We start from the raw sequence: 27,578 nt of genomic DNA on the forward strand, positions 1-27,578 counted from the left end.
GTCCGGGCTGGGGATTCGAACCCGCCACCTTAGGTGTACGTGGCTGGCGCCTTAGCCGGTTGAGCTATAGGCGCTGAGCCGGTATTATGTTATTCTACAGGAAATTATAGGATACTGTGGAATTACATGGGAGGGGATGGATATTTGATCCAGACTAGGGAGGAAAAAGGGAAGGCGTAACCAAGGAGAACTTGCTGTAGGAGGCCATAAGTGATCTGGGTTTTGAAGAATAAGTAGAAGTTAGAAGAGAGGGTGGGAGTGAGGAGAAAAGAAAGCTGGAAAGGTAGGGTGTGGCCAGATAATTCTCAAGGAAGTTATATAGTCTTAAAGGGATTTGGAACTCAGTTTCTTTTCTTCTCCTTTTCCCCTCCTCCCTTCCCATCCCCTCTTCTCTCTGCTTCTCTTGTTCCTTCCAAACAGATGGTCTTGCTCTTTTGCTCAGGTTAAGGTGGCATGATCCTAGCTCACTGTAATCACAAACTCCTGGGCTCAAGAGATCCTCCCATCTCAACTTCCCAAGTAGCTGAGGCTACTGGTGTGGCCACCACACCTGGATAAATTTAAAAAAACAGCGCACACACACACACACACACACACACACACACACACGTAAAGAAAAGCAGGTCTTGCTTTGTTGCTCAGGCTGGTCTGGAACTTCTGGCTTCAAATGGTTCTTGTTTACTTGGCCTCCTGAAGTAAGTGTTAGGATTATAGGTGTGAGCCACTGTGCCTGGCCTAGGAACTCAGTTTTTTGAAGGCCTTTTTTCTCTTATGCTTTATGATATGTTAGTAAGAGTATATCATGTTTAAAAGAAATTTGGTAATGAAAAGGGTAAGCCAGAGATGTGTAGGTGGGTTCTGATGTCTGATGTCGTATAACCTGGTCACTTGAACATATCTTAAGAATAGTTTGTTTTGAGATCATTGAGGTCAACTTAAGAAATAATTTTTATTTACCTGATTATTAACATCAGGCACTTAAAAAATAGCACCATGTAAAAGAGAGGTAAAATGATAAAGGTTTAGTAAATCTAATTATTAGTGATTTGCTATGTAAACAGAAAGCAAAGTTCAGGGACTTAGTAAGGCAGCTGAAAAGAATTGAGGAATACAGATATAAAGAGTCCACATAGAAAAAAGGCATTTGCAGATAATTAACACTAGTCTAGCTTGATTGGTCTTAGCGCTCTCCTTTTTTCTATTTTACAAAAGTACAAGTTTCTGAACATTTTGCCTTTTATCACATATAATGCCTTTGTCTTAGTTTTCAGCAGATTTAGCTTCTTTTAATAGTGCATAAACTTCCCAGGAGCTGGGAATGGAATATTCCAACAAAGTAGCTTCTAGCTGGGTGTGGTGCTATATGTCTGAACTCCCAGCTACTGGGGTTGGGGGTAGGGGGTGAGGCAGTAGATTTGCTTAAGCTCAGAAGTTCAAGTACCAATGTTTGTGCCTGTGAATGGCCACTACACTCCAGTTTGGGCACTGTAGCAAGACCCCATCTCTAAGAACAGCAGAAGCCACAAAAAGGCAGCTTCTGAAGAATATTTATTACTAAACTTGTTTTCCTAAACCAGCTTTTGAGGTTAGTTCTGGAGATAGTACTGTGCTGCTAACCATAAGCCATGGAGCTGGAGTTAAAGATCATTCTGTTTGCCTACTCTAGAATAAAGTTAGCATGTGAGTCACAACCATGTATAATTTTTCTTTCATTCTTACGGATCTTTTCTTTTCTTTCTTTCTTTCTTTTTTTTTTTTTTTTTGAGACAGAGTCTCACTATTTCACCCTTAGTAGAGTGCTGTGGCGTCCCTCAGCCTCCCAAATAGCTGGGACTACAGGTGCCTGCCACAACACCTGTCTTTTTTTTTTTTTTTTTTGCAGTTGTCATTGCCTGTTTGGCAGGCCCAGGCCAGATTCGAACCTGCCAACCCCAGTGTATGTGTCTGGTGCCCTGGCCACTGAGCTACAGGTGCTGAGCCTTGTTCTTACAAATTTCTTATTAAGTAATTCTTTTTAGGGTAGACATGCTTTTAGTGCATTATAGGAAAGACTTTACTGATGTTAATAGTATTGTACGTGTAATTTTTATCATGATATTTTTAGTTAAAATGAGGTTTGTGACTAGGCATGGTTGCTTATACCTGTGATCCTAGCACTTTGAGAGGCTGAAGTGGGAGTTATTGTTTAAAGGCCAGAAGCCTAAGACCAGCTGAAGCAACATTAGTGAGACACCCTCCCCTCATCTCTACAAAGTAAAAAATTAGCAAGGCATGGGGGTACATGTTTGTAGTCCTAGCTACTCAGGAGACTGAGGCAGGAGGGATCACCTGACCCCAGGCGTAAAAGTTTTGTAGTGAGTTTTGATGATGCCACAGCACTCTGCTCCAGGCAGCAGAGTCTCATAAAATAATGATTGTTTATTTTAGCTATTTGTATCTCTAAGTAAAATATTGATACTGCCTTGTCATATTGAATAGTTACGGATTTAGACAACTTACTAGTTTTATTTAAAAAGATAGTCCATAATAAGATGTACATATGTATGTATATTTTTATTATATAAACTAAAGAAACTTTTGTATTATAATCATTGACAAAAACCAGTGGGTTGTTTCAGACTGTATTCCTGAAGAGTATGAAATTTAATCAAGAGCACTTTGATTCTTAGTTACAAATTTTAAAACCAGAGAGGTTTGATTTGTTGAAGTTATGTCAGTTTCTTTGAAAGCAATTAATAAAGTCCCATTGGCATTATTAGGATTTATAAATTCTCATAATTGATACTAAATTAAGTCAGTAGTATGGCTGCCTTTTTGTCCTAAGTTCTTTCTACATTTTAATGCAGTGTATTGGGTGTGTGATTAGCTTTTTCACTTAGCTTTATCTACTTATCTCTAAGGCCCCATATACAGCCTTGCTCACACACACACACAACACACACAATCTACTTATTACTGTCCATTTCCATATAATTCTCCCTGTGGTTGCTAGAAAGGCATCTGCTCTAGTCTGAGTAATATGTAGTGTATCTCAGTCCTTTCTATCCTGCCTGCATATTTTGATGGAATATCATGTGCTTAAATAAGATAGAACCTATTCATTTCGTTGTTGTGAACTGCAAAGGTATTGACACCAGCTTACTCATTTCTCTGTTTTCCCACTTCAAGTCTTGGGAAAAGTGTGCTTTTGTAGACCATACATTCTTTCCTTCTGTATGGATGTAACTTTGGGGAGAAGTTAGGGCAATTAAGTCCTGCTGAACCTTGGCTCCTCTCTGTGGGTCTTTATCTTTCTGGAGTGGACAGATCAGAACGGTCATGATGTCAAGTTGTCATCTAAGTGAGATGGATGTATGACATCCACAGTGCATGGTTCAGGCTAAGGTGTATCTTGGTGATATTTCTCTACCCAGCTCTTCTCCATCAGAGCAGGACTAGCCCTTTACTGGTTATTTGACTCCTGGGCTGCTAAACCATAAACCAGGGGTCCTCAAACTTTTTAAACAGGGGGCCAGTTCACTGTCCCTCAGACCGTTGGAAGGCCAGACTGCGGGCCCTGGGATGAGTTGGCTGCTAAGCAGGACAGGCAGTGGCGTCAAAAACACTTGGTGGGCTGGATAAATGTCCTAGGTAGGCCGCATGTGGCTCGCGGGCCGCAGTTTGAGGATGCCTGCCATAAACAGAGCTTTCCTTCTTGTATTTCTGTATAAGGGCTAGTGTCATAAGTGGAGGTCCACAACAAAATAGATATGCATAGTGAGCTCCATTGCTTTATCTTACTCAAGGAAGGCAGGTTTAATATTTTAGGATTTTCTCTGGTTAACTTTTTTTTTTTTTTTGACATATGAAAAGGCATTTTATTATTACTATTTTACTATATAACATATTAATGAATATACCAGATTGCATTTTCTCAAATGGCATATGAAGCACACTTCTCTCCAATTCCCTGGAAAACCTCAGTATCATCTGTCCTTTGGAGGATTCAGTTTCTTACGACGAGTGTGATACTGTCCACGAGGATACCAGCGGTGCTTAGTAGTAAAGAACATTTTGCTAAGTTGTTCTATCATGGGTCCTTGTTCAAGTCGTTCACTTTTTTCTGCTAATCTGTTTTTCAGCACTTGGTCATGTGTTTCTTCATTATTACCTACAGGATCTGGCAGAGGAATAGGTTTTGTGGGTTCATATGGAATGTCCAAAGAAGGGTGGTAGCATACTATTGTCCTGCCATCAGATGTCAAAGCAAGCTCTACTTTGCAATTATAGTCATCTGGTAGAGAAGAATATGTAGATTTATGACAAACGCAATATAAAGCTCCATTTTGGATTGGAAATAAATGTTTCAAGAAACTTCTCTTTGATATCACCCATTTTACTGCTGTTCCAGCCATGGTGTATCAAGATACTTAGGAAAAAAGATGTTTTGAAGAAACACTGCTTTTAAAATCTGCTTCTAAGAGAAATCAGTTTTCATCCCTTGAGGGCGCCTCACCGTGAGCCCGCCATCTTGCTTCAATCCGGGTCCTCGTTAACTTTTTTTTGATTCATGGTATATTGAAACCAAAACATAATATCTAGTCCTATAGTTGTCACAATTACTTTTATCTCTCTCTTTTTTTTAATCTGGGGAGAAAATAACAGTATTTTGTGGAAAGATTTATAGTATACAGACTATATTTGTTTTACCATTGTAATCCTCCAGGATTATAAAATTAATAATCAGAATTTTAAGAAATTTCCTACATTTGGTATCATTCCTTATTTTCTGGCTTTTTGCCTTTTCTTCATTTAGATAGGTTCCTTTCATCGATTCAGCATCTGCCATTAAAAAAAGAATTCTCTTTCTAGGAGAGATAATTGTTAGAAATGGATTTAAAAAGAAAAGGTTAATGAGAAAAAATGATAGTACATATAACATATGATTACCCTATAAAGTATGAATTAATTATATTGACGATGGAGGTTAAATCTAGCATAGAGATGGGATTGGAATGCTGGCAGGATGGACTGGTAACTAAAAATGCAAGATTAGAGCTTGTTATTGAGCATACTGAAGGTAATACCAAGGATTTAAGTTTGATTAGAAAGACAAGAGGTGGAACAGTAGAGGTGTCTCACGAGGGGAGGAAAGGTAGTTGTTAGGAGGTGTTTGTAGCAGGGTAAAAAGGGAGAGATGTCACCAACAGTTGAGAGTAGAATATGAAAGAGGGTTAGTCATGGCATTGGAAATGGTTTTGATGTAAGTATGGTTTAGTAGTGATACTGAGAAGAAGAAAAACAACTTAATTAAGTGCATTTGTATCAGAGTCATAATGTATTTGACTTTAGTATGGCCTATTGAAAAAAGTCATCTTCATCTACTAATATTTAAGTTACCTTTTTGGCATGATTTTGTAAAAGGTTAGATTTTTTTCTGTAAAGAGTGAAAGCACTGCATTGTTTGTTAATGAATTTTTTCTTAGAACAGTATTTAAAAAAAAATCCTTTGACTCAACCATTGTAATTTTTCTTAGACTTTGGTTCCAGAGTTTTATTCTGTCTTACATGTGTATATGTAACATGTAGAAAATTATCTTACAGTGTATTTACACTGTGGAAATTGTTTGGATAACTCAGCATATTAGAAAAGATTGATGGAGCTCCAGTTCCTTAGATGAAAAATTTCAGTGGCAATAAGAGTGAAAGGATCTTAGAGAGTTTTCCCAATTTTGAAACAAAAGTAAAGTTCACTAGTTTTGTTTATTCTTTCTGTTTTATAGTGTCAGCAAGCACTATTGATGGAAAATATGTAGTATCCTATAAATATATACAGCTAATATGTACCATAATCATTACAAATTAAAAATAAAAATTAAACATAAAAAATTAGAAGAAAATATGTAGAATTAGATCAGTAGATTACAAAATCCTACTTAAGTTCATTAAATATAGTACTTAACTAAAACTCTCTTTTGTCACAAAAGTAAATACGTTAAAAAATTGAAATGTAATTCTTCCTTTTGTGTAATTTAAAATAACATCTTAGAGTTAAATCTGACATCCTTGGTTTATCTTTTTAATTCACAACAGTGGAATTCTAAATATGTGTGAGTTAAAATTGTTAATTGTTGAGTTATTGTTTAACTCAATAATTGTTGAGTTAAAAATTAATGATCTCTTTGTCTTTGAAAGCATCTGACTTAAAAGGAAATTTCTAATGTTAGTCCTTTTTTGTTTGAGTCATAAATAAGCATGATGGATATAGTATGCAATTTTAAAACAGTATTATCTAATTCATTTATTATATTTGTTTACAATGCTGTGTACTTTTTAATAGAAAAATAGTTAAAAATTATCAGCCTGTGCTAAATAGTACTTGAGTTATTTTCAGTCTACCAAGAATTTATTTCATACTGTAGTTTTAATTAGTTTAAACTAATTAAGAATTTATTTAATTTACTGCTTGAGACCAATAGTTGGAGACTGGTCAGAGCAACATAAAGAGACTATTTTTTTTTTTTTAAAAAGAAAGAAAACGTAGCCAGGCATGGAGGTGCCCACCTGTAGTCCCAGCTATTTGTGAGGCTAAGGTGGAGGCGTTGCTGGAGCCTATGAATTTGAGGCTGCAGTGAGCTATGATGTCCCTGTACTCCAGCCTGGGTGACAGAGCAAAACACTGTCTCAAAACAAATGAACAAACAGCACCCCCCCCTCCCAAAACAAAACCTCTCAGAAAACATAAAATGTAGAATAGGAAAATGACATAAAGTTCTTCAAACCAATTATGTGTTCTTTTTTTGGGGTGGGGGGAGACAATATCACACGTGATAAATAATCTAATAAAACTCAGTATTTTTAAGCAATGTAAGGGTATGATAGAATCCTTTTCAAAGCTTAGAAATTATGTGAATATCTTTTTTTTAAAAAAGTGTGATATTCTGGGTGTCGCCTGTGGCTCAAAAAAAGTGTGATATTCTGTGCTTGAAATGCAAGATCATTTGGAATGTATTGATATGGGAAAAAGTCCCTCTTAATCCTTCTCTCTAGCTTTATTGAGTTATAATTGACAAAATTATATGTACAACATGGTGATTTGAGTGTATATATTGTGAAATGATTATCATAATCAAGTTAGTTAATACATCACCTCACATAGTTACCAGTTTTGGGGAGAGAGTGAAGTAGTAAGAACATTTGGGATCTGCTATCTTAGCACATTCCAGGCACACAATATAGTATTATTAACTATAGTCATCATGCTGTACATTATATCCTCAGAAATTGCCTGTCTTAGATCTGAAAGTTGGTACCTTTTAATTAATATCTTACCTTTTCTCATACCTTCTCAATCCCTGGCAACCATCATTCTATTCTTTGCTTTTATGAATTCAACTTTTTTCTCAATTCTACATATAAATGAAATCATACAGTATTTTTTTTGTCTGTGTGCTTTACTTGGCATATTGTCCTCCAGGTTTATTCTTGTTGTTGCAAATGGCAGGATTTCCTTCCTTTTTTATGGGTGAATTATGTTCCATACACAGTTTGTTAATCATTTATAGGTCAATGGACACTTACATTCTATTCTGTATTTTGGCTTGTGAAAATGTGTCAACATGAGAGTACTAATGTCTCTTTGGTATTCTGATTTCCTTTCCTTTGGATTTATACCTAGAAGTAGGATGGCTGGATCAATGGTGGTTCATTTTTTAGTTTTTTGAAGACTCCTCATGCCATTTTCTTAAATAGCTAAACCAATTCATATTTTAACCAGAAGTACATGGGGGCTCCCTTTTCTCCACATTCTTGCCAGCACTTCTCTCCTGTCCTTTGGATAATGGCCATCCTAATGGGTACAAGGTGATATGATGTTTCATTACAGTTTTGATTTGCATCCTTGATCATTACTGATGGTGAGCACCCTTTCTTGTACTTGCTGGTCATTTGCATTGTTATGTTTTAGAAAATGTGTTCAAGTCTTTTGTTTATTTTTTTCCCTTTTGAGTTGTATGAGCTTCTTACACATTTTGGTTATATGATTGGCAAATAGTTTCTCCCATTCCATAGATTTCCTTTTCATTTTATTGATTGTTTCATTTGCTATGCAGGTTTTTAGTTTGATATAGTCCTACTTGTTTTTTTTTGATTTTGTTGCCCGTGTTTTGGGTGCCATTTCCAAAAAATCATTGCCAAGAACAGTGTCAGAAGCTTTTTCCATATCTTTTTTCTAGGAGTAGTTTTATGTTTCCTGTTTCAAGTTTAAGTCTTTAATCCATTTTGAGTTAATTTTTGTGGAAGATTAGTAGTAGAAAATGGTGGGGGGGCTTTATAAGCAAATAACATGTGTTCTCAGGCCCTAGCATCCCCAAGGGGCTAAGAATCAAGAAATAGGGGTCAAAATAATACCAAGGACTAGGTGTTCTTTGAAAACCTTGGGTTAGAGCCCCTTCTGTATAACTGTGGGGACCCCAGAAATGCCCTGTGCTAGTGCAGGCCCTGACTAGCTCATGTACTGACTGGGTCCTACCCCAGCAGCAGTGGGCCCTTGACTCTACGGTCAAGATTCCTTTCTTTTTTCTCCTCTACCAGTGAACAGTTTTGCTCCTTTTGTCCCTGCCACAGGTGTTCTCCATTTAGGGGGAGACTTGGAACTCCTCTCCTGAAGCTACACTCAATTCATTATTCTATGGTAGGGTTGCCTTTGGGTGCAGTGTGTGTGCTGAGATGGCATGTTTGTGCATGTAGGGCCTGGCTGATCTTGTCTGTTGCTCTTGCTGCTCCTCTCCCCCCTCCTCTCTTCTCCCCTCTTCTCTTCTCCTCTCCTCCTTCCTCCTCCTTGCCTCCCTTCTCCTTCCCTCTCCTCTCTTCCTCTCCTCCCCTCTCCCCTCTCTTCTTCTTTCCTCTTCCTCCCACCTCTACTCTCCTCTCCCCCTCTCCCCATCTCTTCTCTTCTCCTCTCTCTGCCCTTCTTTCTTTCTTTTGAGATGGGGTCTTGCTCTGTCTCCTGGGCTAGAGTGTGTTACCATGTTCTCTGCAACCTCAAATTCTTGGATTTGAGCACTCTTCCTGCTGTAGCCTCCTCCCAAGTAGCTGGGACTACAGCTTTGTGCCACCATGCCTGGCTAATTTTTCTATTTTATGTAGAGACAGAGTCTCAGGCTGATCTCGATCTCCTGGCCCTCAAGCAATCTTTGAGTGCCAGCGGGGTAAGTTTCAGTCTGAAAGCTGGCAGACTCAGGACCCAAGAAAAGTCTGTGCTTTAGACTGATACTCTAGTTGAAGCAGTCACACAGGAAGAGTTTTCTCTTCTTTGGGATAGGGCCAGCCATTCTGTTCTCTTCACATTTTTAATTGATTGCATGAAAGGCACTCGTATCAGGGAGGACAATTTGCTTTTCTAGTCTACCAATTCAGGTGTTTTGTTATCCAAAAATACCTTCAGACACACCCACAATAATGTTTGACCAAATGTCTGGGCATCCTCTGGTTTAGTCAAGTTGATACATAAAATTACTCATCACAGATGGTTTATACTTCTAAAACAATTTTATATAATGAAAAGTATTGCAGTAAGTTCTGACTTAAGTTGTTGATAGGTTTTTTGAAACTGTGACTTTGAGTGAAATGATGTGCAGTAGGTCCCTGAATGTTAGTTATAAAAATGTTATTAGAATGAAATTACCTTTGAAAACAATTGGTTTCCTTATATACATGGATAACTAGGATTGCTCGGCTTATTGGTGTTGCTGGGAGGACTTCATTTGTTTCCATCCATGTGATTTTACATTTGTTGATCTTTGTATTTCTCCAGACTTTCATAATGACCCATGTATGTTGTTCTGCCTAAATTCACAGTTTTCAAAAATCTACAAAACAACATTATGTGAAGACTTACTGTATGATAATTTTAAAGCATCAAGCAATAAGTGAATGGACTTAAAGTTGTTTAATTATAAATCATTCTCCCACTTTCAGTGTTATTTTTATTTGAAGTTGACATAATATATGCTGTTTAAAATGTGATCCAATAAAATGTGATCCAGATGTTAATAAACGTGGCCCTTCTGATGGTGCAGAAATGCTTTGATATAATGGGAAAAAGTGCTGTTGATACAAGGTCAAATACAGGACTGGGACATTGATTAAAAAATTATTATTATTATTTTTTTTTTTTTTTGAGAGAGCCTCAAGCTGTCCCCCTGGGTAGAGTGCCGTGGCATTACAGCTCACAGCAACCTCCAACTCCTGGGCTCAAGCGAGTCTCCTGCCTCAGCCTCCCAAGTAGCTGGGACCACAGGCGCCCGCCACAGCGCCCGGCCATTTTTGGTTGCAGCCGTCATTGTTGTTTGGCGGGTCCAGGCTGGGGATTCGAACCTGCCACCTTAGGTGTACGTGGCTGGCGCCCTAGCCGGTTGAGCTATAGGCGCCGAGCCTAAAAAATTATTTTTAAAGCACAGTAGCTATATGAATTGTGCTGTTTTTGTATTTGTCTCTACATGTGATTTCTGATCTTGGATCATGTTAAACTAGTGGCATCCTGTAAATGCAAGCAGTTATTATCTTATAATACCCTTTTAAGTTATGAAAACTTGTGTTATTGAAAAAATGCCTAGCTTCATTAAGAAAATTAGTTTCACTGTCTGTATATTCCTTTATCTGTGTTCCATAATTTATCTCTTAACACTAAAATTCTTTGCTTTTAAAAATGATGTTACACTGGATATTACTTGTCAGTATTCTGCAGAGCTCTCATTGTTTCCTTACAATAAATTCTGTGGAGGCAATAAATAAATGGAGTGGAGCTATGCCAAGTAATATTCATTTCTTTCCAGAGTTTTGATAAATATTGCTCAATTGCCTTTATTTATTCACTCACCTAAAATCAGTATTTTTTAATAATAATAATCGCTAACTTGTGTATAGTGCCATATGAGGATGGTTTTATGTGATTTCAGTTTGTCCTTAAAATAACCTTTCTTTTTACATTTTTAAATTATTATTTTTTAGAGATGAGGTTCTTGCTCTGTTGCTCAGGCTGGAGTGTAGTGCTGTGATCATGGCTCACTGTAGCTTCAACCTCGTGGGCTTAAGGGATCCTCCCCTGCCCTAGTAGCTGGGACTACAAGTGCACACCACCATGCTTAGGTTCAAAACAACCTTTGAGGGAGGTGTTGTTAACATTCTCATCAGGAAACATCTGTGTGCAAAGCATTGTGTTAGGCAGGGAGACTGTAGTAATGAACAAAACAACCACTGCTGTGGAAAAGATTGAAGGTTACCTACTACTCTCTAATTGTGATTGTGAGAAAGGTTTTGAAAGAGAAATTCCAGCTGCTCTGAAAGTTTGGTACATAGAATGATAGGGGGATGGCAAGAATGAAATCACCTTTGAAAAACTCCTTTGGAGCCTAAGTTGAATAGCCAAAGTGGAAGTAAATGTCTTAGGCAGAGAGGGCAGCATGGATGGAGGCCCTGAGGGAGGTAAAAGGTGGATATGTTGTAGGAATGGAAATGAGATCAAACCTGATGAATTCTGAGGTCTTGAGTAGATTGGCTTACGATACGACTGGGCTATATCCTACAGAGTCTCTGTGGACACTCTAAGGATGGTATCTAGTTCTTTTTCCAAGAGTAATGGGAAGCCTTTGAAGTATTTTTAATGGAAGAATCCTAAAATGATTTCTAGTTTAAAAAGAACACCTTATCTGCTATATGGACAAGGGATTTGTAATCTATGAAATTTTCAATTGCTTTGTATAGTTTTAGCAGCCTTGTTATTGTCTTATTATAGTTTGATAGGGAGAAGTGTTTAGATTTCCTAAGTAAAAAGACACCAAAGATTTAAGAAGAAATACACAATTCTGAGGCAGGAGGAAGGATTAAAAGAGGTGGCTTAGAAGGAGAAGGAAAAGGTGACCCAAGACTTTTAAGACGGCCAGGTGTGGTGTGGTAGATCATGGCTGTAATCCTAGCACTCTGGGAGGCTGAAGTAGGTGCATTGCTTGACCTCACGGGTTTGAGACCAGCCTGAGCAAGAGTGAGACCCTGTCTCTACTAAAAATACAAAAAAAAAAAAAAAAAAAGGCGAGAGATCACTGGTGCCCAAGAGTTTGAGGTTGCCCTGAGCCACGATGATGTCATGGCATTCTTCCCAGGGACATAGCTTGAGACTCTGTCTCAAAAAAAAAAAAAAATTGTAAGAGAACGCCCAATCCCTTTTTGTCATACTGTCTGGAAGACTAAGTTTGTCTTGGATGCGGAGTATTTTGCTCAACATATCCCTATTCACTAAAAATCTGAATTTGAGTTTCTTTCTGTTCATGATAATGTTTCCATTTCATCTGATTTCCACAGACAGCCATCTAAGAGGATGTCACTTAAAAGACTTACTGAAAGACACCGAGGGCTTTGTAGATTGATAAGACATAGTGTGGGGGAGAAAAGTAAGCTTATTTTTGAAAAATTTCTGTCTCTTTTTATCTGCCTTGTAAGGCCAGTGTGAGTAAGATGACTATCTGGCATGTGCAGAGGTTGGTTGTTAAAATTATTCATTTCATTTAGACAGCTCCTTCATAAGTTACCTACCCCTTACTTTTTCCCTGTAAAACACAGACAGTAAATCACATTTGGTAGAATAATAGTTCGTAAAAACACTTCACTCGTTATAATTTTTGCTTCTACATTTTAGTACATTTTAGTTTCATCTTTTAAAATTGGACACTAGAGAACAAAAATTGTTCTGCTGTTGAGTATATTAAAAATAATTTTTGCCTGAAAAAATTCTGATATGTAAACGAAGGAGGGGTTAATTTACACTAAAAAGGAACTTACATTCACTTATCTTCATTGGGTCTTTTCATGTCTTCAGAAGGAAGAAAAGCTAGAAAGTTTGCAGAAATGTTAATATATTTCATGCTTTCTACCTTCTAAAATGTATGCACGCAGGATCTTTTCTTAGAACAGGATCGTGATGCAGTCTTGGATGTTCAAATGATCGTGGTGTTTTTTTCCTTTTACTTAGAGTTAACCTTGTGTGCAGCAAATGTATCGAAATCCCACATAGAGAGTATAGGTTAAGTTTTGAGGTCTTTAATGCTTATGTACGACAATAAAATAGAAAGTTATTACTTCAGAGTATTACCTTGGAGTACTATTTTATATTGTGAGCAATTGTATTTTTGTAAAATGTATTTCTAATCTTTTTGAAATTATTTTGAAATTATTTCATTCTAAAAAAGACTGGCAAAAAATATTGTAGTTCTTTATAGTATTACTATCTTAATAAATTTTTTGTACCTGCCTAAGGAGTTTTCCTTTCTGTTTTCTTTCATTCTTTAAAAAAAAAAAACAACTGAGCTTATATAAGCAGGTGCAGTGTTCTGGGAAAACAAAGGCTTTGGTGTACATGCTTCTGATAGTAGTGTGACTGTATCATGTATGCTTTCTTAATAATATCTGACATTATCAGATTGATTAACTCAGCATGGGGCCTAATCAGATTTAACTATGCATGGCAGCTGTACACTAGAAGAATGATAATGTGGTTGGGGAATAAAATTAGTTTTTAAATAAGATGCATTAAATACAAAACTAAAAACTGAATCAAAAGTTTTCATTATTTCACAGCCACATTTAAAACTATTGTATTCACACAGCAGCCTGCTCAGATCCATGCTGATTTGTATTTTCAAAGACGGGCTGCTGCCAGAAGCTAGACGTGCGGATAATAAGATTTTCATTTGATAATTGATGGTATGGGTTTCAGGCAGTTATGATTTCTTGCAGGCTTCAAAGGTCAACATTTGTATCTACATATCATGTTTTACTGTGTAAACCTCATGGACTGTTCAACCTATCTAAGAACTAGAGCCAAAACCGCTGTTTACTTAGCCTAGGATCAAAATAAATATTTCTCTAAGAAACAGGTAATTGCAAAGTAATCGTTTTGCACTTTGTTTTTTAAAAAACACAATAATGAAAAGTTAATAGATGGTACCTAAAGAAGAGCCTAAAATGAGAGGATTGTGAATTAATTCTAATTTTGCTGTTAATTACAACCTCGATCTCAGGGTTTAGTTAGATTCATTTACTAAATGTTTAATAAGTGATTTCTATGTGCAGACTCTTCTGGGCTCTAGGACTATATTAGTGACCAAAACAATAAAGATATAGGCCCAATCTAAAGCACTATTTTGATGTGGTGAGAATTCTATTGAGATAGCAGTCTAATTACACAAGTATGAGGATTAATTTCTGGACTAGTGGGAAATAGGCATGACCAAAGCAGTCTGACTTTCTCAGTTGTGTTGCATAAAGTATATGCACAGTGTTTTTATATTAGTAAGTTTGATAGCCATTTCTAGCCAGTGTTCTAAGGCTATTAAGCTAATATAACTCTGACATGAATATTCAAATATTATTCAGTCAGATGTTATAATTTGGTATTAAGGTAACAAAATAGCAGATAAGTGAGTGAAATGGTATGGATCAATTTTCACCTTCTGGGAAAAGAATCTTGCAATTTCAGAGAGCAATTTTCCAAATAAATATGCATTCAAGTGTACTTAGATGCTTTGTATGTAACACATAATACAGTTATATGCATTTATAGGAAATAATATAAGATTTCTTATTGCGTTAGATTTCTAACCTAACTTACAGTGTCATGACTAGTTTGAATCCAGAAAATTAGGAAATATATTTAATTTAGGAAAAACAAGCAATTGTCATTTGAAGGTACAAGTAGCACCTAACAGGTCTTTACTGTAGTAAGACAGTCTAATTTCTAAAGGTTTGTTAAGTATTTGAATATTTGAAATAACTTAATCTTCTTTAAACTGTACTTGTGGATAAGAATGAAAATATCCCAGATTCAGGAAGTTATTTTGAGGAGCTTTCTGTGCCAGTAAACAGAAGCTTATAATAAACATACCTAGTTAGCTGTCATTGTAGCTTTATTTTAATGTGTTATATGTCTAGGACATGTTGTAAGCACAGAGAAGCATTTGTGCTTCTCTGCTTAAATGTGCTTAAATGTCTGCTTTCTCAGTGTAGCTATAAAAAGGGATTGAGCAATTGTGTAACTACATTAAATTGTAAACAGAAATCAAATGATCAGTATTAATTAATGGAATTTGGAGCCAGTTTAAAATAATATAATTGATGTGTGGTAGAATTCAGCAATAAATTGTATGTAAAGTATACTGTGGAAACCTAAATTGGTAAAACCTCAACAGCATAGAACTAGTCATAGTAAATACTACTATAGATACGATTTATGACTTATTGATTATATTTAAAGAGATATTTACATGTTCATTTTCTGATTTTGGGGGGGATGGTGTAATTCCCCCCCCCCAGGCAAAGTCTCACTCTGTTGTCCATGCTAAAGTGCCATAGAGTCAGCCTAGCTTACAGCATCCTCAAACTCCTGGGTTCAAGTGATCCTCCTGCCACTTGAGAGTTCCACCTTCAGAGTAGGTGGAACTACAGGCATCTGCTACAACACCCAGCTAGTGTGTGTGTGTGTGTGTGTGTGTATGTGTGTGTGTGTGTGTTTTCTTTTGTTAGTAGAGACAGGGTCTTGCTCTTGCTTAGGCTGGTCTCAAACTCCTGAGCTCAAGTGATCGTCCTGCCTCAGTCTCCCAGAGTGCTAGAATTATAGGTGTGAACCACTGCACCAGCTAATAATTTTTTAAATATACCCAATTCACTTCTTTACTGTTATTAGAATTTATATGCACTTTACTGATCAAGTATTGCATAATCATGCAATGTTTTAAAGGTAGGAGGTTTGATAAAATAATCTTATTTAACCTTTTTAATATAAACATGTTTTTTAAAACCACTGTTGCTTTTATAATTATACCATACTTTATAATTTAGGCAATAAATTGACAGATTTGTTTCACTAGTTGAGGTGTCATTTCAGGGAATGCTTACCCTGCTCTCTTCAATACTTTTGTCACCATTCACTGATGCTTAAAGTCAGTAGAGTAGACACTGCCTTTCATTCACCTATTAGAAGGGCATAAGTGCAAATAACCCTGGGAGAGAAAACACATGGATGGTCAAATTATTGATACCAAATTCTTTTCTTAGGAGGCTCTGATAGAGAAGAGATCACTGTGGGGTGATAGGATGATGCATGTAGCAAAGGCAGGTCCTAGGTACCAAGGATAAAACCTATGATCTATTTTAAAATTTAGCCTAGGGCAAGTCCTGTGATTAAGTCCTAAAATAGTTTTGAGAGGTGTTTTTATTGACTCTTATTTGTAACTCTTTCTGGTATTCAGAATTGCATTCCTAAGTACAGTTTGTCAATGATGAGGGTTTTGACAGTGCCAGTTTTCTTTGGGAAACAAATTTGCAATATGCCACAGTCTCTCTTCCCCTGACGGAGAAGTACTGATGTGGATCAGGATCACATTGGTGCTACTTTAACTGCAAAGTTTTGAGAGATTATGAATGGTATGAGATGTGTACAGTCTAAACACACAATCTCTTTGATCCTTCTTTGTTCACATTTTGCCCTCTTTTTCCTCATCTGTAGTTGGCAGTTGACAATGTTGAGATTGCCCTTTGCTTAAGAAGCCTATTGACCCAACAGCAACCTTCATGACTCAGTTTTCGTATTCACTCAGGGGTGGTTGTCAAAAATGGTACACTTGGCAGCACTTGTCATAATTGTCTTAATACAGTGCTTGGCACATAATCTACTGCTTGAGCTCAGTAAATATTTGTTGAATAAAGAATGACTGTTAGAGACTAGCTGTTGTGTCTCTGCTAACTCACTTCTGTTTTTACTAATTCGCTTTTCTACACTAATGCTGCCTTCTTGAATTTTCTTAGAGAATGTCTTAGTTCGGGCTACTGTAACAGAAAACCATAGTATAGGTGGCTTAAGCAACATTTATTTCTCTAAGTCCTGGGGATTTGGAAGTCTGAGATCAAGGTGCTGGTGATCTGGTGTCTGGTGAGGCACTCTTGCTGGTTTGCAGACAGTAGTCTTCTGTATGAGAAAGACCTCATGTCTCTTCCTGTAAGGACATTAATTCCATCATAAGGACCTCATTTTGTGACCTAATCTACCCTCAGTGACCTCACCCCAAATACTATATCATTGAGAATGTGGGTTTCAGTATAGGAACTTTTGGGGGAACAAAACATTCAGTCCATAGCAAAGGTTCTGCTCAGGTTGATGAGTTACCATCCAGTCTGGGCTCCCTAAGGGCAGAGTTCTCGCACCAACTATCACAGACCCCAGTTTCTCTTCTGTTCTACTATAAGTGGGTTGCCTTTGACTAGGGTGCAGAATCCTTTTCTAATGTTGGCTTGTCTGACCCAGAGCTTGAGCAATCCGTTGTTCATCGGTGGGCAGGGATTATTGTCATAGTAGAATTTAAGTGGAAAAATATTTTTTATCTTCCAAATATGCTACTTACATACATCAAATCAGAAGCAACATTCACTTTTGGGGGGATGTATTTTGTATAAAAAGTGTGTGTACTTGTTTAATGAAGGTTACAATGAAAACTTTTAAGGAAAACGTTGTATTTTCATGTAGACCAGCGGTTCTCAACCTGTGGGTTGCGACCCCTTTGTAACAATGAAAATACATCCTATGTATTAGATATTTACATTACGATTCATAACAGTAGCAAAATTGTAGTTATGAATTAGCAACAAAAATAATTTAATAGTTGGGGGTCACTACAACATGAGGAACCGTATTAAAAGATCATGGGATTAGGAGGCATTAGGAAGGTTGAGAACCACTGATCTAGACGGAGGAAGAATTTTAAAAGATTACATGTTTATTTTAGCTACTTACCCCTATGGGCATTAGATGTTTCTATAATATTAAAAATGCTCAATGTGTTCTGATATTAATAAAGCATTGTATAAAGAAATAACACCTGGTTTTCTTAAATTTTCTTTAGTTTTCTGTTAATATTAAGAATGACCAATAATCTTACGGATAGAAAACAATACTTCTGAGAATTTCATTAGCAATAACACTGGAAAGCTATTAACTCCCTTAGAAATAATAAAATAGTTTGAATTATTTTTGTTAAAAAAGATGATGTATGTCACATTTTCAAAAGTAGGTTTGTTGTTTGTTTATAAAGTAAAATATCAGCTGCCATTTATTAAATGCTTTCTTTGTGCCACAAATAGTGTGAATGTATTTTTAATCTAGTTCTCAAAACGATCCTAAAAGTTTGGGAGGATTATTTAAATGTTGCAGATAAATCTTGGATTGTGAAATTTGGTTTGTTCTCAAAGCTTTATACCTAGCAAGGAGGAAGGGGTGAGACTCGATCTCATATTCATTTTATTCCAAAGCCCAGGCCTTTCTTCTGTGTTTAATTGCTCTACATAAATGGTCACATTACTGTGAATAAAACTAGAAAATAGCACCAAGATTGGCACCTCTGAGGACTTCTGTTACCTTGCATTTTGTGAGCTTTCATCTAGGTCCTTCTATCTTCCATTTGTAGTTGACCCTGGATGAATGTTTAGTGTAATGAAAAAAGCATAGCCATTCCTTTAAAGACATAGATCTAATTTCCAATAAAATAACTTATCAGTTTCTATTCTATTATAGATGATTTTCTTTACTGTACTCTCTCACCAGATTATGATTTTAATAAAAGCAGAACACACACATAAAATTCTTGAATTAGTAGCTGACAGATTTATAGGGCCTTTTAGGAGATAATACCCTACCAAATTTGAATTTGCTTTATCTAAGCTGTAAATAAAATTTACTTTGTATACTTTAGAGCAGTGTTTTTCAGTCTTTTTTATCCCGTGGCACACTTGATCCTATAGTTAACTTCTGCAGCACACTTAAATTATGTTGATCCCCCCCAAAAAGTAAAACAAAACAAAACAAAACAAAGAATATACTGTTTTTGATTTATTACCACAAACAAAATGCACCATCACTGCTTTGTTATAGTTTGTAATAAAAAGATAACTAAAATTCTTTAAAAAATTATCTACATTTATTAATTTTTCTGTTTATTATAATTTAGCATTTAGTGAGATGTTATCTGTGCTTGACGTTTTTAAAGAATATCTTCTTTGCAAGGATCAATTTTGGACAGGTATGCTATTGAATCTTTTCCCAAGGATTCTAGTCATGATTGATTTTTGTTTTTAATGTTATTCATGGCAGAAAAGTTTGTGTCATATAAATAAGATGTTGACCATGAAAGAAGTGTTTCTATTGCTTTTTGGTAATATTTGGAAATTCAGTCTTGAGATAATCAAAAGGTTGTAATATCTGTTGTACTTTAATTTCAATCCTCTGTCATTTCTTATTTCTGTTAACTCTTCTACTGTAATATTTAAATTTGCTGATGTACATGCACTTAAAACAGAGGGATTTTTCACCCAATCCAGAGTTGTTATGTCAAGTGTAGGTTCAGGAAAACATTTTTCAAAATTTGTGTACAGTAAATTTGAAGTTTGTAAAATTTGGTCAGTAAGATTTTTATCCAGTTTATACCTTTTCACTAGTTCAGACATTTCTATTGCATTTTCTCTTTTAGTCCTCTCCTTCCAGAGCAGTAATTTTTCTCTGAAGGCATTAATTTATCTGTAGATATGAGAATATTTTCATGATTTCCCTGCATACTCATTTATTAAAAGTATTCAAACACTGAAATAAATCTGCAAGAGATACAACCTAATAACACCAAATCTCGTCACAAAGTAAATTGCTTAATTTAGAATGTTTCATTTTTTAAAAAGGTTGATTCTTCTTCTAATTCATAAAATCTTGATAAAGCTCTTCCTTAAGATAACCATCTTACTTCCATATGCAGTAAGAGCTACATATGAGAAGCATCCTCTGAGGAACATAATTCTGCAAATAATCTTGATTGCAGAGGTCTGCTTCTTATTAATTAGTAATTTTAATACTGTTGTCTAGGACCTTCTGTAATTCAGACACTAATGATTTTGACACTAGCACTTCTCTGTGTAGAAAACTGTGTGTAAAAATAATTTTTGGATTCCTTTTTTTGTACAAGTATGAAAAATGCTTTTATGCCTCTAGACATAGTCGAGGCTCCATCTGTGCAAATACTTAAGCAGGAATCTCAGGACAGGTTAAAGTAATTATTGATCAAATTGAAAATATTGTGGCCCTTTGTTGTTTGGAGTGGTCTACAGAATAAGAACTGTTCTATGATTTCTTCTACATAGACAAATCTTCTGAATGCTAAAAGTTGGGTTTTACCATTAATATCAGTAAATTCATCCAACTTAATTGCACACGTTTACTTCTTTCAAGTGAGATACTACTTAAAAGTCTGTATTTTCAAATGTAACACTCTGAGAAACTGTCTTATCTGAAAGTGGAATTTTTAAAATTTCCTTTTGTATTCTTCCTCAAACATTGTTTTTACAATTGCATAGCAGGCCTGTATAATAATGGATTCTGCAATTGTATGAGATTTCATTTTCTTAGATATGATTTCTCCAACTGTGTAACTCGCTTCTTGTGCTTTACCTGCTATTGTTGCATATTTGGCCGCTGTTTTTGCTTGTTTAATATTACTGAGTGCAAGTTATTTGAAATATTCTTCTGACTTTTTAGACAAGAGAGAAGGTCTGGATTGTAAATGTCTCTTTAATTTGCTAGGAACTATAGCTTCATTTGCCAGTGTTTTGCCACAGATTACATGTGGAGGACATGTGGATTTCCTTTATACATATGAAATTGAATGATAAATAATCTTCAGTATATTGACGACTAACTTTTTAATTCAGTTACTGATGTATTGGATGAAGCAATATTCAACATGCTGATGTTGTCTTCAAATTTGTGTTTCTTACTAAAAACTTGTTCATTTTAATTGAATGCCATGTATTAAAAAAAAAGCCAAATCAAAAAACATGAAAATAAATAAACAGCTATACTTTTTAAATGAAATACAGGTATTAATTAAACACAGTTGGAAAATTTTCAAGACTAGGATTTGCAAGGTAATTTTGTCCAACTACTTCACTTACTTCAAATCTTCTCTGAGAACTGTATGACATGTTCAGTACAGCCTATACCTCCTTACTACTTCAGGCACAATGAGTCATATGGCTTGATTCATTTTGGATGATTCTGAGGTTTATAGGTATTTATTAGCAAATACTTGTCGAATTGCACCATCTGTGGACCTGGCAAAACCTTATTTTTCAAGGCTACAAACCCTCAACTTTAGAAATAAGTCAGTGTTAATTTGTTATGACAGTAAATGCTTATTTATCATAACAGTCAATTTAAACAGTTTTTACTTTGACATGTACCATTAACTATACTTTGAACTTCTTTCAAAAATAATGATGTTTAAAAATGTTTTTGTGGCACACCTAAGGCCCTCTCCTGGCACACCTATTGAAAAATCACTGCTTTCAAGTAATACTGTATTTGGTTGTCCTAAACTTTGTATTCTGCAGTGTGACATTTAGTTTTATCCTCTTTCAGGATAAAAATTCTACTTTTATATGCCAGCAAAAGTGATTAAAAAATTAATTTGAAGTTTAATACTGTTAGCATATTGTTAAAACTAGAGAATAGGAAATTAACTTGGTTTAGCTTGTTATAATAGGCACATGTTATATAATCTCTCATAGAAAGAGTGATAAAAATGCGACAGTGAATTAATTTGGCAATCAACTAGGTTAAGTTATAGAGAAAAGGCTCAGGTCAGGATGAGATTTGGAACTGTAAGATAGTAACATAAATATAACAGGAAGAACATGGAGAATACTAAATTTTATTTAAAAAATCAGATTGAATATTATCTTAGTGGTAACTTTAGGAGATTGATAGTAAATCTGTGAGCCCCAGTGATTTCAGAGATAGACCTAAAACTGTTCTGGACAGCTAGAATAGGCTGTTTTTATAACTCTTATCCAAAGAGAAGTTGATAGATGCCACCTTCCTACGTATGAGTGCAGGTTAGTAGGTGATGTTCCAAAGTGGCTGAAGACATTTGATAAAGTGATTTGCTTTGAAATACAGTAAGTGGAGGGAGGGTAATGAAAATTAACAAAGGGGTAGAATGGAAACATGGTCAGTCATGAGTTGATAATGGTTGAAACTGAATGAGGGATTCATTCTAAGGCGCCAGCCACATACTCCTAAGATGGTTCGAATCTAGCCCAGCCCACCAAACAACTATGACGGCTGCAACCAAAAAATGGCCTGCATTGTGGCGGGCACCTGTGGTCCCAGCTACTTGGGAGGCTGAGGCAGGAGACTCGCTTGAGCCCAGGAGTTGGGGGTTGCTGTGAGCTGTGATGCCACAGTACTCTACCCAGGGGGACAGCTTGAGGCTCTGTCTCAAAAAAAAAAAAAGAATATGACTTAAATCTTTTATAATGTACAAATTGAAAGGAAAAAACAAGCAACAGTGTGCTCCTCACACAATGAAGGTTTGTTATTTTAGCTAACATTCTTGGCATATATATCTTATTATATCAGAAAAAAGCTATTCTGAGGAAAAAGCAGCTTCCAGGTATAATTTTTCAAATGTGATGTGTGACTTGGAAGCAGCAAATAAAAGCAAACCCGGAGGAAATACTGCTTAAAATGTCACTTTAAAAATATTGTAGTATGTTAACATAAATAAAATAACATGCATTTCCAGATCTTTACTACATTTCAAATTTCCTTTTTTGTTATTTTTAATGCTTTTTCTTTTTATACATTTATACACAGTTTTTATATACACATATTAGCTGAATGCAAGGAATTTTAAATGCTTGCTAGTTTAAAAACATTCAAGTATTTCTTACTGTTTAGTTGAACTTAAGTTATAAAGTTGTAAAGAGATGATGCCTGCTGATCACATTACATTAAATGCTTTTATTACCAAATTTTAATAAGTTGTTTGAAAATTCTGTTGTAGGAACAGAATAATTTTATAAAAGTGATTTTTCTTACTGTGATACCATTTCTGTTTAAATTATAACTTTATGATTGCAAGAAGAATTGATAGACAATTTAGAGCTTTCTGTCCAGATGTATGTGTGTTCAAAATTGACTTAAGTGAACTCATTGAAAAACTTTCTAAAGATAAATTTGAGTTAACAAAAGAGTGAATATAAAAGGTATTTTAAGTCAGTAATTAAAACACCCATAATGTAGTTTTGAAAAGCAGCATTTTAGAATATATGTATAGAAATTATATATATACATTATAATTTGTTTGTCAGAACAAAATCTAAATATATGTTTACCCTGCTAAGCAGTTAGATTGGTGTTAGGTCAAATTAGATTGTGGGCCATCTTTTTCTTTTTTTTAAAAATATACAATATATATATATTTTTAGTTTAATTTTTAATAAATTACAACTATACATTTATGGAGTATGATGTGATGATTTAATATATAATGTGGAGTGCTTAAATGAAATTGATTGACGTAACTATCACCTCACATATTTTTTGTGGTAATACATCTGTAATATACTCTTCATTGTTTTGAAATGTACCCTTGCTTTGTGCACATTAGGTGAGATCCCACCAAGTACCCTCCTACAGTAAACATTCTGGTGCAAATGTCTTTGTTGTAAAATAATTTTTGTTCATCTGGGAAGATAACCTAATAATGGAATTGCAGGATCAAATGGTGGGTCAACTTTTAATTGTTTGAGAATTCTCCGTACTTCTTTCCAAAAAGGCTGTATTTGCAATCCCACCAGCAGTGTAGAAGTGTTCCCTTCTCTGCACATCCACACCAACATCTGCAGTTTTGTGATGTGGGCTAATCTTAAGTTAGGTGATATTGCAAGTGGTTTTGATTTGTATTTTTCTGATGATTGAAGATGATCAGCATTTTTTTCATGTGTTTGTTGGTCCATTCGCCTGTCATCTTTAGAAAAGTTTCTGTTCAAGTCTCTTGCCCACAAAGAAATGGAGTTGTTTGTTCTTTTCTTTATTGATTAATTTGAGTTCTCTGTAGATTCTAGTTATCAGATCTTTGTTGGAATCGTAACCTACAAAAATCTTCTCCCATTCTGAAGACTGTTTGCTTTACTTTAAGTGCCCTTAGCTGTGCAGAAGCTTTTTAGCTTGATCTGATCCCAGTAATATATTTTTATTGTTGCTTCACTTGCCAGGGGGAGTCCTCCTCATAAAATATTTTTTCAGGCCAATATCTTCAAGTGTTTTTCCTGCCTTCTCTTTTAGTATTTTTATAGTTTCATGTCTTAAATTAATTTTTTTATTTTTTGAAGTCAGAGTCTCATTATATCACTCTCAGTAGAGTGCTGTGGCGTTACAGCTCACGGTAACCTCAAATGCTTGGGCTCAAGAGATTCTCTTGCCTCAGCCTCCCAAGTAGCTAGGACTACAGGTGCCCACCACAGTGCCCAGCTATTTTTTGAGACAAGGTCTTGCTCTGGCTCAGGCTGGTCTCAAACCGGTGAGCTCAGGTCTCAAACCTGCCTTGGCCTCCCAGGGTGCTAGGATTACAGGTGTGAGCTATCGCATCCATGCCATGTCTTAAGTTTAATCTTTTATCCAGCGAGAGGAGAGTCAATTTTTGTTAGTGGTTAAAGTTGAGGATACAGTTTCCGTCTTCTATAGGTTGCTACAGTTCTCTCAGTACCATTTGTTAAATAGAGAATCTTTTTCCCAAAGTATGTTTTTGTTAGGCTCATTAAAGATCAAATGATGATATGTGGCTGGGTTCATCTCTAGGTTCTCTATTCTGTTCTGTATATCTACATCTCTATTTTGTGCTGGAACCATGTGTTTTGATCACTATAGATTTGTAGTATATAACCTGAAGTCTGGTAATGTGATGCTTCCTGATTTGTTTTTATTTCTAAGTAATGTATAGTAATGTATTGGCTGTTCAAGGTTTCTTCTGATTCCTCTTAAAACAAAGTGCTATTTTTTCAAGTTCTTTAAAGTATGACATTGGTGCTTGGATAGGAATTACATTAAATCTGGAGATTGCTTTGCATGCTATGGACATTTTAACAGTGTTGGTTCTTCCCAGCCATGAGCATGGTATGTTTTCCCATTTGTTTCCATAGTCTTCAGCTATTTGTTTTCTCAGGGTTTCATAATTCTCTTTATAGAGATATTTCATGTCCTTTGTTTGATAAATTCCCAAGTATTTCATTTTTGGCACTACTGTAAAAGGAATAGAATCCTTGACTATTGTTGTTATATATAAAAGCTACTGATTGATAAGTATGGATTTTGTATCCTGAGACAGTGCTATATTCCTTCATTACTTCTGGGAGCTTTGTAGTTGAGTCTCTTGGGTTTTCCAAGTATAAAATCATGTCATCCACAAAGAGTGAGAGTTTGATCTCCTCTGACCGAATTTGAATACCCTTGATCTGCTTCTCTTGCATGATTCTGATGGCTAAGACTTCCATTACTATGTTGAAAAGCAGTGGTGACAGTGGGCATCCTTGTCTAGTTCCAGATTTGAGTAGAAATGTTTTTAGTTTTACTCCATTCAATATGATATTGACTGTGGGTTTGTTGTAGATGGCCTCTATTAGTTTAAGAAATGTCCTATCTAAGCCTATTTTCCTAAGTGTTCTAATCATGAAAGGATGCTGGACATTATCAGAAGCTTATTTTGCATCAATTGATAGGATCATGTGGTCTTTGTTTTTTATTTTATTTATGTGGTGTATTATATTTTTAGATTTATGTATGTTGAACCAACCTTGTAACTCTGGGATAAAACCAACTTGATCATGGTGTATAATTTTTTTGATGTGTCATTGAATTCTGTTTGATAGGCTCTTATTGAATATTTTTGCATTGATATTCATTAATGGTATTGGTGTGTAGTTTTCTTTCTTTGTTGGTCCTTTCCTGGTTTGGGGATCAAGGTGATATTTGCTTCATAGAATGTGTTGGGTAGGATTCCTTCTTTTTCTATGTTTTGGAAAAGGTTATGTAATATAGGTACCAATTCCTCTTGGAAGGTTTGGTAGAATTCTTTTTTGAAGCCATTTCAAAAAAGGGAGATTGAAATGGCTTTGGAAGATTTTGTATAGTTGATGCTATTTTAATGCTCAATATAGGTCTGTTCAAAATTTCTGATACTTTCTGGCTGAGTCTGGGAAGGTGGTGTGCTTCCAGTATTGGAAGGAGGTATTGGTCCATTTCCTCTAGATTTTCATATTTCTGAAAATAGAGTTTTTGTAGTACTAATTGCTGTGAATTTCCCTCTGACGACTGCCTTTTCAGTATCCCACAGGTTTTGATAATTGGTGTCTTTATTATAATTTTGTTCCAAAAATGTGATGATTTCCTTCTTAATCTCATCTTTGATCCAGCTATTTCCATGAAGATTTCTGTTGCTGTTGAGTTTGACTTTTATTCCATGATAATCTCAGAAGATACAAGCTATAATTTCTATTCTTTCAAATTTGTTGAGGTTAGACTTGTGTCCTAAGATATGATCAGTTTTGGAGGATGATCCATGGGCAGATGAAAAAAATGTATATTCAGTTTTATTAGGATGAAATGTTCTGTAGATGTCTGTTAAGTCCATTTATTCTAGGGTCAAGTTTAAATCCAATCCATTATTTCTTTGTGTAGTTTCTTCTTGGAGGATCTATCCAGAACTGACAAAGGGGTATTAAAATCTCCAACAATTATAGTACAGGAAGGTACCACATTGTTCATATCCATTAGGGTTTGCTTTATAAATTGAGAATTCAGGTAGGGTGCATAAATGTTAATTATTGAAATCTGTTCATGTTGAGCATTTCCCTTGACAAATATGTAGTGTCTTTCCTTATCTTTGTTGGTTTAAATCCTGTTGTATCTCAAAGAAAATTGAAACCTCTGCTTTTTTCTGATTTCCATTTGTTTGTATCATAGATGTTTATCTTCACCCCAAGTCTTTTTTTTAATCCTTTGAGGTAAGATGAATCTCTTGTAGGAACAGACAGCTGGCCTGAGTTTTTGTATCCAGTTAGCCAGCTGTGCCGTGAGGATAATTTAAGCCATTCACATTAATTGAGAGAATTGAAAGGTATGGTAGTGTTTTGGATATCATGTTTTTCAAAGGGCCAGTGCATATTTTTAATCCTTTCACCATTGTGGAAGTTAGGTTTTGTTCAAGAAATTCTGGGTGAGTTGTGAGTTTACTTTGGTGGTAGACCATTGTGCTAGTCATTACAGAAAATGAGTCTAACTGGTTTAGTTATGGCAGATTTCTCAACATGTATATGTCAGTGAAGTATTTGATTTCTTCATCATAAATGAAACTCAGTTTAGCTGGATACAGGATCCTGGCCTGAAAGTTGTTTTGTCAACTGAAGACTGAAGGTCAATGACCATCCTCTTCTGGCTTAAAAAGTTTTGGCTAAAAGATCTGCAGTCATTCTAATATTTCTGCCTTTGTAGGTAATGCTTTTCTTATGTCTGGCTCTTGAAGAATTTTCTCCTTGGCTCGGTAACTGTGACTCAAGTGGCTAAGGTGCCAGCCACATACACCTGAGCTGGCGGGTTCGAATCCAGCCTGGGCCCGCCAAACAACAATGATGGCTGCAACCAAAAAATAGCCAGGTGTTGTGGCAGGAACCTGTAGTCC

General features: G+C 35.7%; 1 protein-coding gene and 1 pseudogene across 2 annotated transcripts in view; one reads left to right on the top strand and one right to left on the bottom strand.

The window, feature by feature from the left end:
* The window catches only part of LOC100944131 (ubiquitin-conjugating enzyme E2 E2), a 385,813-nt gene that overhangs the window by 67,091 nt on the left and 291,144 nt on the right, over positions 1-27,578 (top strand). The gene's annotated exons all lie outside the window — the stretch shown is intronic.
* Positions 3,864-4,590, bottom strand: LOC100952551 (annotated as a pseudogene).

Source organism: Otolemur garnettii, unplaced genomic scaffold, assembly GCF_000181295.1.
Source record: "Otolemur garnettii isolate 467f Iridium unplaced genomic scaffold, OtoGar3 scaffold00002, whole genome shotgun sequence".
In the NCBI taxonomy this organism is placed as follows: Eukaryota; Metazoa; Chordata; class Mammalia; order Primates; family Galagidae; genus Otolemur; species Otolemur garnettii.